Source organism: Rutidosis leptorrhynchoides, chromosome 10, assembly GCF_046630445.1.
Source record: "Rutidosis leptorrhynchoides isolate AG116_Rl617_1_P2 chromosome 10, CSIRO_AGI_Rlap_v1, whole genome shotgun sequence".
Classification (NCBI taxonomy): domain Eukaryota; kingdom Viridiplantae; phylum Streptophyta; class Magnoliopsida; order Asterales; family Asteraceae; genus Rutidosis; species Rutidosis leptorrhynchoides.
This window is the reverse complement of record NC_092342.1, coordinates 40,535,338-40,550,337: the sequence shown is the minus strand read 5'-3', so window position 1 is coordinate 40,550,337 and position 15,000 is coordinate 40,535,338.

Here is a 15,000-nt window from a genome sequence, read left to right as displayed (position 1 = left end):
GTTAAGTAATAGTAATAGTAATAATAATAATAATAATAATAATAATAATAATAATAATAATAATAATAATAGTACATGTGAAAAGAAATTGCATATTGTTATAATTCAGTAGGCTTATAACTACCTTTAGTGGTTTGATTCTTGATTAAGAATACTAATAATGAAGTGTAAGAACAAAGATGATAATGGAGAGAAAGAAGTATAATACTTGTTGTAAGTATATTAGAATGGGGTGTTTATCTTGTACATATTGATGCATATTTATACTACAAAGAGTGTTACATATTTGACTTTTGTGAATTATATAAAATTGTTAGCCACCATTTCTTGACTTCTACTTCAATAATTGATGTATTATAACACTCCCCCTTGGATGACAATTTTATTAGAGAGCAACTAGTACTGCCTCGTTAAAAACCTTGCTAAAGAAAACCCAGTGGGAAAAAACTTTAGCTAAGGGAAAAAGAGTGCAGCATAGAGTTGACTCCCCCTCAAGTAGACATAGCTGAGTTGTTACATCTTTTGAACAAGCCTCATGCCAATATTGTGAACGTGTGTTCTGAAAATAGCAGTTGAGAGTGCTTTGGTGAAAAGATCGGCAGAGTTTTTGTTGGATTGTACATATCTCATTTCAATCTGGTTGTCCTTAATGAGACCTTGAGTGTATGAGAAGAATCTAGGGGGTATGTGTTTTGTTCGGTCACTTTTGATATACCCTTCTTTCATCTGTGCTATGCAAGCTGCATTATCTTCATAGATAGTTGTTGGACTTTTATCGCGTTCTAGTCCAAAAACATTTTCGAGTAGTTTCATATAATGCAATCACTTCGTCATGATTTGATGATGTTGCAACAAGTGTTTGTTTTAAGAACGCCATGATTTTGTGGTACCTCCATTTAGGAATACATATCAAGTTTGAGATTTATCTTTATGAGGATTTGTTGAATGACCTGCATATACATAATCAACCAAATCTTGTTTCGAAGCGTTAGAATAAAATAATTTTAAATTAGCAGTTCCTCAAGGGTATCAAAATATCGGTTTGATCCCATTTCAATGTCTTTTTGTAGGGGTTGAATTGAACCTTGTCAACAAATTAACTGCAAAGAAATGTCAAGCCTTGTACAATTTATAAAATACATAATAACCCCAATTGCACTAAGATATGGAACTTTTGATCTGTAAAGATCTTCATGATCTTCACGGGGATAAAATAGATCAGTGTCAATATTGAGTGATATATCAACCAATGGTTTTGTCTTTAAAAATGTTTTAAAATCTTTTCGATATAGTTTGTTTGATGTACAAGTAAACCATTAGGCATATGCTCAATCTGCAAACCAAGGCAATACTTGGTTTTTCCGAGACCTTTCATTTCAAATTCTTTCTTTAGAAGTTGAATGGTTTCATGGATCTCTTTATTTGTACCTATGATGTTAAGATCATCGACATAAACAGTTTACAATCACATATCCGGACATTGTTTTCTTAATAAGAACACATGTGCAAATAAGATTATTTTTATACCCGTTTTCTTATCAAGTAATCACTTAATCAGTTATACTACTGTATCAACCCATATAAAAATCTTTGTGCTTTAATGGAATACATTTCCTTGTGTTTTTAGATGCTTCTGATACCTTAAACCCTTTAGGTATCTTCATATATATATATACACATATATATATATTACTATCAAATGATCCATATAGATAAGCAGTCACAACATCCATGAGATGCATTTCTAAATTTTTAGAAACTGCGAGGCTGATTAAGTATCTAAAAGTAATTGCATCCATAACAAGAGAATAAGTTTCCTCATAAACAATTCCTGGTCTTTGAGAAAAATCTTGAGTTACAAGTATAGCTTTACCTTGTAACTTCATTGTTCTCATTTCCTTTTCGGGTAAAAATTCATTTGTGTCCCATACGTTTCACATCTTTAAAGTGAAAATGATTTATCCGAAAACTTTTCTTTTATTGAGCAATTCTAATTCAGCTCTTATATAGTCATGTCTATTTTGACATTCAATGACAGATTTTGGTTCCAGCTCATCATCTTTATTCATGATGTCATTGTATGAAAAATTCTCATCAACATTTTTCATTCCATTTCGATTCCATATTAATGCATAATTTATTGCAATTTATGTATTTACATTTATCAATATCCTCTGCAGAAGGAATATTAATTTGTGGTTCTTCTTGAACACTTTCTTTTACCTCATTATCAGCTGATTTTTCTTTTCGAGGATTTTTTTATCTTTGGAACCAATTGGTCTCCCACGTTTCAGGCGTGGCAAAGACTCATGAGTGACATTTTCGGCTTCTAGAATTTCAATTCTAACTGAAGCATTTACTGCTGGTATATATGATTTATTCACTTCTTTTTGTATCTGTAAATGCATCAGGTAGTTTATTTGCAAGTTCTTGCATATGCATTATTTTTTTAACTTTCTTTTCGCATTCTTTTGTGCTAGTTCTATATACCTTAATTGATGTTCACATCATGAAGCATCTTTTTCTTTATTTTTCATTTCTCCCCCTAATATAGGGAATGTTTCATTAAAGTGACAATCAGCAAAACGTGCTGTAAAAACATCACCCGTTATAGGTTCAATATATCTTATAATTGAAGATGTTTCATATTTAATATATATATATCCCCATCCTCCTTTGAGGACCCATTTTAGTGCGTTGTGGTTGTGCAACTAGAACATACACTGCACAATCAAATGTTCTAATGGTGGGAAATATTTGGCTCTCGGCCAAAATCAAGTTGTAGGGGAGAATATTTATGAGTTGCACTTTGTCTAATGTGAAATAATATCGCAGCATGTAAATTTGCATGTCCTCATATATATCATCTTGAATTCTTTCAAAAAAAACATTGGTGATTCTTTCTCAATGTATTTTTCATTAATCACCATATGTGCTTTTCATTAATCACCATATGTGCTTTTCATTAATCACCATATGTGCTTTTTCATTAATCACTATATGTGCTTTTTCATTAATCACCGTATGTGCTTTTCATTAATCACCATATGTGCTTTTTCATTAATCACCATATGTGCTTTTCATCATATATCCTTTTCACCATATGCGCTTTTAATCATATGCGCTTTTAATCATATGCGCTGCGCTTTTCATCATATGCGCTTTTTACAATATATCATTTTAATCATATGTGCTGCGCTTTTCATCATATGCGTTATGGTCTAAAATTATTTATTTATGAGTGATACATAACAAGCTAGGCATCTTAGAAAATTCAAACCATTCAAGTCTCAAGGTAGCTCAGGGTTTATTTAATCAAGATTTTTCAACAGATTCACTCTCGCTTTCTTTTCTTTTGGGACTTATTTGTAGAGCTAAATAAGATGTTTATGTATTCAAGAAATAGTTTCGCACAAAGAATTCAAATGATTCCAAACTTTAATTGCGCTCACAATTTGAGTATCATCTTCCCTTTCATTTAACTTGGGAAGCGGTTCAGCCAAGAACCTCGCAAGGTTCGGTCAAGAACCTCGCAAGGTTCGGTCAAGAACCTCGCAAGGTTCAGCGTGGTCAGCTAAAAGAACATCTTTTACTGCCACCGCATGAAATTTACACCAGTAAACTTCTCAGGTTTCTCAGTATGAGAAAGAGCCACATTCGACAGTGGTAGTACTGTCGAATAAGAGGTCATGATTGGCTAACCAAAGTTATATATATACAACACATATAACCAGCAAAAGCATAAACAAGTAATTAATCTTTTTGAGGTTGTTTATAAACAAAAGTTATATATGTACACCACATAGACTACGTGTTCAACATCAATATCAATTAGATATTATATGTAATAAGCAAGTATTTACTGTCCACAATAAATTAATACCGAGTAACATATCAAAGCATTCATTCATCAGTATTAATTATGCAACTAATATTCGCAAACATTAGTAAGTTTTACAACAAAGTCATCCGTTATAATTGACCAAATACCACATAATTAATTGGTTATATTCAGATTCACATTGTGTAACAAATTGCAATCAATCAAGCAAAGTAACATTTCAATACCTGTGCCATCTAAATAGAATAATTCAAACCATACACTTCAATCAGTTTAATTCTTTTGTAATTTACTTGAGAAGTACACGTAGAACATGTACATAATTCAAGTAGTACACGTATAGCAGAACTAAAATATGAAATTTTATCGTTCTATTTATAAGCGTAAGAATCATAACGACAAGTTTAATAATTTCCTTTTCAATGCTTTATTTTCTACTCAAAGCAGTTTCGTATTCAACGAAGAAAAAAAAATATCAAACGAGAGAAAAAAAAACACCTCGAGTGATACATGATTTTAATCGTGTTACCTTACATATGGCTATGCGGTGACACCGGGAATCGATCTCGTTCCTGTCTTAACACACTATGGTTAAACACTTAAACGAATAAAAATCGTTAATGGCGTTACCTGCAATTTATTCGCCGGTGTTGTCGATTGTTACAGCCGCTAGAAAAGAATGATGATGATCATCAACAAAGGTCATCCAATCTTATGTTCACGGGTCTTCCAAAGAAAAGACGGCAAGCTCGATTTGAAACAAAACCAAACATATGAAATTAATCTAGGATCGTAACCAACGATCTTCGACGATATATACATAAAAGAGTGAAACAGATTAATACACGAATTTGTATATACGAAATTGTTAATTGAAGTTGAATTTATTATAATCATCAAACAAGCAATTTTATTTGCAAGCAAAATTAATAACAAAGTAAACATGTTTATAACCACCGAAACATCATGGCAAATTAAAATCAATTTAATAAACCGGTGCATTAATAGTATTTTATAAGTGTAATACATGCTAAGGATATGGTCTCCAATTAAGATTAGGATTCTTGCGTATATTTTGTATAAGTTTGAATGCATATCTTTGTATTTATACACGATTAAAATACTAATACTAATATGTATTCTAATAGACCATAATAACATATATGGCAGAGTTATATCAACATAAATATTTTAGGCATACAAGATTTATATCACAGGTAAGCTACATCAATTACGGAATACTCTGTATATAACATACGATCTGTATTATGAGTTTAAATAGCAATAAAATTATTCATATTAGATCAAAAGCAGTTTATATCAAATATTAGTTTCGTATAAGAATCTGTTTAAGTTTGTAGGAAAATTGTATACGAAACTGAAACACTTATATATATTATCACAAACGTAATAATCATATTGCTAATAAATAATCAAACTAAGAGAAAGTTGAAACGATCTAACCAATATTAGGTTGAACCGGGCTTGTGTTTGACACAATTCCCTTAAACAGATTATGCGTCTGTTCTCAGGGTACACCGGTCCGAAACAGCGTACTGCCGGACTTGAACACTTGCCTTGATTAGTGACTCGTGCTTACTTAGATAAACCTTGATTATACGGAGCACTTCGTGCTGATAACGTGTTATAATTCAGTAGGCTTATAACTACCTTTAGTGGTTTGATTCTTGATTAAGAATACTAATAATGAAGTGTAAGAACAAAGATGATAATGGAGAGAAAGAAGTATAATACTTGTTGTAAGTATATTAGAATGGGGTGTTTATCTTGTACATATTGATGCATATTTATACTACAAAGAGTGTTACATATTTGACTTTTGTGAATTATATAAAATTGTTAGCCACCATTTCTTGACTTCTACTTCAATAATTGATGTATTATAACACATATAATTTGTTGTTTTGTTGTTGCAATCAAATAAAAATTTGAAATCGTTAGGTAATTTTAAAGTAACTTTTCAAAGTCTTGATATTTTGGTTATATAGGTGTGTGGAGCCAAATCGGTAGCAAATTCTTTATTGCCACTGTTTTGTTTTTGTTTAACTGTGAGGTTGACAGATGTATAGATTAAATCTCCATCAAAATACTTTAGACCGTAATTAATTGTGCCAAGTGCCAACTGACGTATTTGTTGGAGAAGTGACAAAAAAAACTATCCTACTTTATCATCTACGCACCTCCTCACAAGATATTCATACATCTCATTTCTCCGACCGGTAAAAAACTCCTACCACTACCTTTGTCATTACCTCCACCTCCGCTATCCAACTCCGCCATCCACCTTCACCATTGCCTTCACCTTCACCATAAATTCGGCTACCGTTAACCACCTACCTTATTTTTCAGATCTACACCGATATTCCAAAATTTTATGAAACACCGTACACAACACTACATTAGGAACACAATTCTGACCAACCCCTTCAAATTTCGTCCAATCCCGACAACCACACCGCCGCCGCCACGCGCTGAAACACGCCGCTAATATACATAGCTGGAGAGTTACCATTTGACCGGAAATACTTGTTTTTCCGTCGCATTTGAACTCACCTTCCATCCCGCTCATCTTCTTGGTGAATTCGGACCAAACGGTTCACTAACTACAACAATCCTACACTGACAGAATCTTCGACGACCAAACTTTCTTACATCATCGTCCTTCTTTCCCGTAAACCACCACTACTGGTACTTTTGGTAGATGGTGGCGGTGGCAGGAAGCTGATTGTGGTGGAGTGTTTGTGGTGGTGGTCGAAGCTATGCTACTCATGGTGGCGGTGGCAGGTGGCAGGTGGTTGGTGTGGTAGAAGGTAGTGTTTGTGGCAAATGCAGTTTGTGTTAAGTGTTGAAAGTAACAAATTCGAAAATGCCCTTGTGAGATAAATAGATGAAAATGCTCCCGTGAATAGTAAAAAGGTCATGCCAATTAGTATTTTTTTTGAAAGGCGAGTAGGATATATTAAAATATAAAAAATTACACGCACCGGAACTAGCAAGAAGCTAGAACCAAAAACACGCGACTACACCCAAAGACATCACCCAACTATAAACTCACAACAATTAGAGACTCGAAGCAATAATAAACACACTAATACAAGAACACGAAGAAACCGCACACCACGACTAGAGAGCAATCTATGTTTCCGACTCCGAAGACTCACATGAGGAAGAACGACATGAGCAACAGGCATACTCATCGTCGTCTTCAAACGCATCTTTCATCACATTATCAATGAAAAGTCTTTCATGCCATCGAAAGTTTTCCCGGCGTCGGCAACGCTTCATACTACTCCTTCCCCACACATGATTAATGAAATGACTTTTAATCAGGAGGGGGGCTTTCCTTCCTTTGATACGAAAACGAGCAACAGCGGTAGATGATGGACAATCAATAACCTCATTCGAGTCGACGAAATTCCTGTCATTTAAACTGGAATCACCCGAAACCTTTTCAATCACATTTGGAACATGGTCCGGCCCAATTGAAAATTTGCAGTCCACCTTAGGTTCATTAATTTGAATTGGCCCATTACCCAAATTTTGTTCAGGCCCAGCTTTACTTTGAATTTGCCTTGGGGAATCAAACAAATCACACGTGCCATTGGAGTCTGCAGCTGTATTGGAACTCGCAACTTCCTCCCTCGAACCAAGATCTTCACCGGCCAACGGAGAATCGACCGGCGTAAAATCCGGTGAAGAGTCAGACCCCGGAAACCCATCGGACGAAATTGGAATAAACTCCCCATCTTCAAAATTGTCGTCCACACGTGCTGACCTATCTCCATCATCATCTTGATTGATGGCCACTTCATCGCAGAAAACACAGTTCGTACCCACCTCATTATCTATCATACTCGAATCCTTGTCAGGCACCGATTGAGATACATCCTTATCCCCACACTCGACGAATTCAGATCACCCTCACTGGTCTTCATCGAGGCATCTCCACAGTCCTTTATCGAAGATTTATTAACCTCGATCAACGTCCACGATACTCGATCCTTGTTGAAGCTAAAAACAAGGTTGTGATTATTCACCGACTCAGGTAGGTTAAACTCGTAACTTATACCTCCAACCTTAATTTCAATTTGATTATTGGCAGGGAATTGAAAGCTATTGGGTTCGAGATTGTCAAAAGAAACTGCAATGTTTTTGTCCCCCCGTTTAGATGGATTAGACTGACCTCGGTACCAATGAGCCGGAGGAAAGTCATCGAACCCATCAAAGTTCGGGATGGGACCATGATTGCCGTTAGCAGGGATAGCAGCAACCTTCTTTTCACGACTTCTGTCAGTAAGAGGTTCTACACCTGTCGAATTCTTCTCCAAAGCCTTATAGGCTCGAATCCATCTACCATTTATTTGAATGGAATTCAAGACCTTGGTAAACGACTCGATCTCGGTAATACCTTCAAAACGAACATAACCAAAATGTTGACCACTCGACAGTCTCTTCCGTGCAAAATACACATTATTAAGAGTACCGTAATTCTCGAAAACTCTCCGATAATCAACACGAGTCCATGAGTCCGGGAAATTGAAGATAAAAAACGAAGTTACACGATTATCACACGACGTTGAAAAGCCATTGGGCTTCGACATATCGGTCATACCATCGTCGGCCAGGGCCTGGCCGGAGAAGATGAAGAAGACAGTATGGAATCAGTTATTCAAGCGATTGCAATGTAGGTCGAAAAAATGAGTGTTATTATTAATAGCAAAAATGAAGCAGATATTCTAATAGAAAGCTCCAAAAGCGATTTGTAGTTGAGAATGAATTGAATGGAAAAAAGGAAAGAAATTACTCGGTGGTGAAGAACAGTTAACGACGGTGATGGATCTAAAAGGAAATAAATTCAAATTAAAGTGGTGGTGGATGGGGTTACATTGGGAATCGAGTTGAGAGCATTTGGGAGGTGAGAGAGTTTTCTACGAGATAGTATTTATATATATAATGATTTCTAAACACATATATGACTTCAACCAACGAATTTAAGCTTTTCAATACAAAAAAGGAACATGAGAGCCTCTCTGGGTTCAAAGAGAAATGGAAAATACGATTGAATGAAAGACAAGAAACCCTAAAACCTAAAACGGATACATATACATGAGCGTATTATAAATATTACTGTACAATATAAACCACTCAGTCTTCAATTGTTCAATACCAGTCCCCTTAAATCTTTAGAATTACAACCAACATAAATATACACATAACTGTATCAAAATAACAAAATGACCCCCTTACCATAACTTACCAATACTAAGGATAATTCAAGGTTAACTAACTAAGCAAGATATAATCCAGAAATCTTGAACACCAATTGTTTTATGCACCATATGATTTTCATAAATCCCCCCCTCAAATTAGAAACATATTAAAAAGAGTAAGTTTAACACATAAGACAGAATGTTGAACAAAACTTAAAGTTTTTGTAAAAATGTCAACTACATTATCAGTCGAAGCAACTTTATCAACACGAGTCACTTTATTAATTAACTTTTCTCTAACATAGTACAAATCTACCTCAAGATAATCTGTTCTTTCACGATATACATGATTAGCAATAAGAGTGTATGACTTATTATCACACAACAATTTAGCTGAACTCAGACCACTTATACCCAAATCCTCCATAATTTTTAACAACCACATTCTTCACTAAGTCACCGCTGCTAAAGCTCTATACTCAACATTAGTGGATGACCTTGAAACCGTTGCTTGTTTCTTGCTTTCCAAAAAACAAGATTGTTTCCAATGTGAATACCAAAACCTGTAATAGACTTTGTGTAACTCATGGCCTTGCCCAATCCGAGTCAACATAAGCTATTACATTCATAGAACAAAAACTTAGTAAACAATAAACCTTTACATGGAGCACCTTTCAAATATCTCAGCAATGTCAATGCAATCTTCAAATGAGAAGTTAAAAGAGAATGCATAAACTGAGATAACATTGTACAACATATGATATATTTGGCCTTGTTAACGCCCAATATACTAATTTTCCTATTAACTTCTAGTACTCTGTTATGTTAGCTAACAGGAGTATCATCTACATGGTTATTCATAGATTTAGAAATAACTACATTTGTTTCTAACTAAGTACTTACATATTTACAACCTAATAAGTCAAAGTCATACAACAATTTAAGGCAATACTTCCTCTGAGACAAGCACAAACATTTATCAGAATTTAATACTTGAATTCCCAGAAAAACTATAACATGCCAAGATGTTTGATCATAACTTAATGTCAAGAAATTGTTTAACATTTTGAATATCCTTTAAATTGTTACCTGTAACTATTATATCATATACATACACAAAGACTCAGGTTTAACAAATAAGGAGTAGTCATTAAGACTTTGAGTAAACCCAAACTCAAGCAACAAAGCAGTTAATTTATCATTGCATTTTTCGGGTGCTTGTTTTAAACCATACAATGACTTAACCTATTTATACACCTTATTATCATTTTTTTATCCAAATAACCTTCGGCTGGAACCATATACACATCCTCTTCAAGATTCAAGATCTCTATACAAGAAAGCATTATTAACATATAATTAGTATAAATTATTAATCCTATATACGAATAGCCATCTAAATTTTGGTCGTTTACTCCACAAACTCCTCAAAAACGACATCTCCTTTCTTACTTTAAATACCAAACTCCATTCCAAATCACCATTCTCCCCATTTTCTTCCACCATCACAACACTAGAACCTTCTGGCGATTTCTACCACCACCAACCATCGTCGTCTTCGCCGCCAATCATCATCGCCGTCGCCACCAACCATCTTCTCCACCACCACCGCTGTGTCACCATCGGTGTACTGTCACCAGCCGTCGTATTGTCGAACTAAAAAGGTTAGCGTTTTCTCCGCCGTCACCATCTCCGGGAAACCGTCCCCGTCACAACCACCATCATTGTCTCCACCGTCGTGATGCTTTTTTGGTTAAGGTTAGCGAATAATTGTAAAAAATGGAGTTTCCAAAATTCCCGATGACAACGATCGACGAATTAGTTGATATTTCTGCTTCAAAATGAAAACCCTAGAGGTAAACATCATATTTCTGTTTTCTATTTATGGATTCTTTGTGGATGCACATATATTTTATTTTTTAATTTTTTTTATCTTAATGCTGGAAAGGAACATAAACAGCATCAAAATGAAATTAAACCCTATATGTATAGGTCAAGTTATAACTTTTTTTTATGTTAATATTGATTAGATTATTGTTAAACACTGGATGGAGATCTATCATGCAGTTGCTAGGTTGCTTATTTTCAGCTCAAGGATCTTGAAGTAATTTACTGATTAAAATACCATTAACATGCATTATTTTGATTTATTTTGTTTATTAGTCAGGTGTTTTTTTAGGTGGAATTAGAGGTCATTTAATATTAGATGAATATTTATTTAATGATTTCAGGGCATCTAATGATGAGGCCAATAAAATGAGATAAGCTTTTATTTGAGTTAATCCATAAATGCATCTACATTTACTTATGGCAGCCAAACCCTAAAAACAATTTCGTTTTCGATTTCACCTTCATTCCTAATCTTAGATATTGATTATTTGTGAATTAATTTCCAAACCTGTATAGTAGTTGTCATGCATCATCACTATTTTTGAATTTTATATCGGTTTTGTGTTTATTTTTTGTATCTTTATCACTTTATGGGCACAAGTATTAAAATTTAGTTATGGTGTAATTTCTAGGTTTGGAAGTTTTTGAAACTGTTAGAAATTCTAGGTACAATTGTCTAAAACAAGTTATCTACATTGATTTTTTTTTTTTTTCTTCAAGATTTTGTGCCTAGAGTCTTGGTGCTGAATTTTGTCAATTGAAAGCTAATTATTTCCATCTTAAATTACTTTTAATACTACTGAATTAAACATATGACTATAGTTTCAATTTCAATTCTCAGGATGACATAGGTGATGACGCAGCTGATGACTTCCTGATCTGAAGCTGAAAGAGAGGTTGATTTGTATCTATTGATCGATAGGCAAAATCAGGTAAGATTAAAATAGTATGACTTATCGCTTTTGTATATATGTTTCTTTTTATAACTTCAATTGCAGTACAGAGGAATGCACTATTTTAACAAACTAAAAAAAAAAAGCTATACGATGAGTTTAGCTACCTCTATATCAAATTTTTAAGATTTTAAAGGTGAAATTTGTATGTTGCAGGTATTCAGTATGGTTTTTATGTAATCGTTTACCGAATTACGCTTTATGTTTGAATTAACAAAGTAGACCAAAACTGGAAAATCTAATGATGTATTGTGATATGAAAACAGCAGCTGCCTATAGTCAAATCACATTCAACTACGGAGATCGAATATACCGGTTGACAAAGTGGATATCAAATCAGGTGGGGCCAGTAATAGAACCGGAAAAGAATGAAGAGAAACAAGAAATAAAAACATAACAGAGAAAAGGAAAAAATTACAAAAGATAAGAAATAATCACCTTACGTTTCTTTACTTCATGTTCCTATATATAACTATATAACTTAATTGTTAGTCTATGAATCGATAAAGTTTTTTCAAACAACTTTTCTTTTTCAATATGGTAAAATCGGTCAGACTCAAAGCAGGTCATGGTGTGAGCATATAGTTATGTTGTATTATTTTACATCAGTAGAAATTGAATGTGAAGTTATATGATTTTAGACTAATATCCAGGTCATGCTATATACACTAATATCCAGGTTCATTTTTTTGTCACATAGTAATAATCACGCAACATGATTCTCTTCTTCGAATGTAACTCGGCTGCATTTTCTACCATAGACTTCCTGCCATGCGAAGAAGAGCCATTAGCAGCAGGTAGTTTTCGCTTTGCTTTTTTTGTTAAGTTCAATGGTGTTACTTAAAATAGATTTTTGTATGCAATAAGTTGGCTTGATACTTAATGTTCATAACTATTTTTTTACAAAACATAGCATATCGTATAAAGCCAGCATGTATGTAAAGAAAAACAAGGAATGAAAAGATCCAATATAAAAAAAAAATAAAAAAAAAATTTGTAACAGTTAACTTCTGTGTTGTTAGTTTCTACTTCCGACCATTCATAGTTTATTCAAATGCTTGTTTAACACTTCAGTGATGTTCACAATTATGGTGTGTAGTTTCTAAAGTTAATGAAGTGGCTGCTATATCTATCGTGGACAATTCATCGATGTCTGCAACTTCTAATTGTGTAGGTAAGTTTACAATTTTTGTTTTATAACTACACTTTAATTTTGTCATTTAATTTTGATATTGAAGGACTTCGTTTTGTTGTGTTATCCGGTGTTTCAGATGCTGGGATGATACATTTCGATTCCAATTCTTTACATCATTATTTGTCGCTCGATAATGTTTTTTTCTATATTTTTCTTCAATGGTAATATTTTATCTTATATTGTCCGTTTGTTCATATATGTTCTACACTTTAGGTTGCAGCAAACGTTGCTGTATTAGCAGGTATATAACTTAAATTCTTTGTGGATTCAAACGATTGGCGCCGACTGAATCATTTTTCTTTTTCGGTTTAATTATGGGTTTTTTAATCTGTATGGATTACGCCAGCATCATTTGCAAAATGCTTAGTTCCATTTAGCGTCCTAGAATATGATATAATGATTAATGATAGTTTTCCCATAACTTCAATGTTTGGACATGTTTTGAGCAGGTTATTGAGGTAGTTTGGGCTGTTTAAATTGCCGATTTACTGCAGATCAGCACCTGCAGTAACAGCAGAGATCTCCTGTGCAGCTCATTTTTTGGGCAGAAATAACCATCGTCTTTGAAAAACTATAGTAAATCAACCGTAACTCCAATTAAAGTGTATTTTATATCATTAGAAAGCTTAATGAGTCGGCTTTAACTAGAATTTTATTTCAAGACTTAATTCGGAATTTAAGTCTGTCAAATAGATGAAACCGTTCAGACTATCAAAGCTGAAAGCTTAAGTGTAGGTCGTAATTGGTATCTACGTTGTTTTCTGCAAATTAGATGGGTTGGAACAAATGGTTAGATGGTTTAGAAAAGCATTTTTAATCTATTCATTTTAACTTAACTTTGTAAATTTTGTTATACAGTTGGCATCGATCAGCTAAGGATTCACTCACGGTTCTTACATTCAAATGCTACCAGTCACAAGTGTGCTTTGGGAGTTAAGTGTTAATTGTCACTAATATTTGTTATTAAGTTTGGTTGACTTTGACCTTTTTTATAAGGTTTCAAATGCCAAAACCATTTTTGGGATACTAATGTTTCTTTCCTATGTACTAAGTATGCAAAGGCTATGTCTATATGCTTACCTATTTTGTACATCTATTCAGATTATATAACAAACATATTCATTTTGTGTAAAACACGAGTATCGCATAACGCACATCCAACGGCAACCGTCGCAATGCGCGGTCTGACATTTTACTAGTTTTAACTATTTTGAACAAGAATAATCAAACATCTTATAGTTACTAACTTAACAAATAGAGAGAAGGTTTCATCATAATTAATACATTCTCTTTGACTATAGCCTTTAGCTACTAACCTAGCCTTAAATCCTTTCGTCTCAGTATTTGATTTGTACTTAACCTTATAAACCCATTTCAGCCTATGGGTTTTCTATCTTTAGAGAGATCAGTGATAATCTAGGTTTTGTTCCTATTTAAGTCTTATATTTCTACGTTCATAACATCAATTCAATTTTATAATAGGGCCTTGGTTCAGAAATTTTATACAAACTAGACACAAACAAAGATTTGGTGGAGTTAACTTGAAATAGTTTATTAATTTTGTTTTATACCATATCTTACTTTTCGAGTCACAACATAATCTATACCATGTAACTTTATGATTTTTGGTTAATTTATTATTATATCAATTGAGAAATGCTTTTCATTTACTGTTCAAACTAGCTTAAGACCCGCGAATTCGCGGGTTTCTGTGATTCCCCGTACAAAACCATTGTGTACGATTCGTCATCAACAGGATCTTTACACGGTCAAATACTATATGTTGTTTGAAAACCAGTTTTGCATTCATAAAAAGATAGCGTGACACAAAGGTCGTTACAAAGTCATTATTTGAAAATAACATAAACTACGAATGCAAAAGAAAAGTTC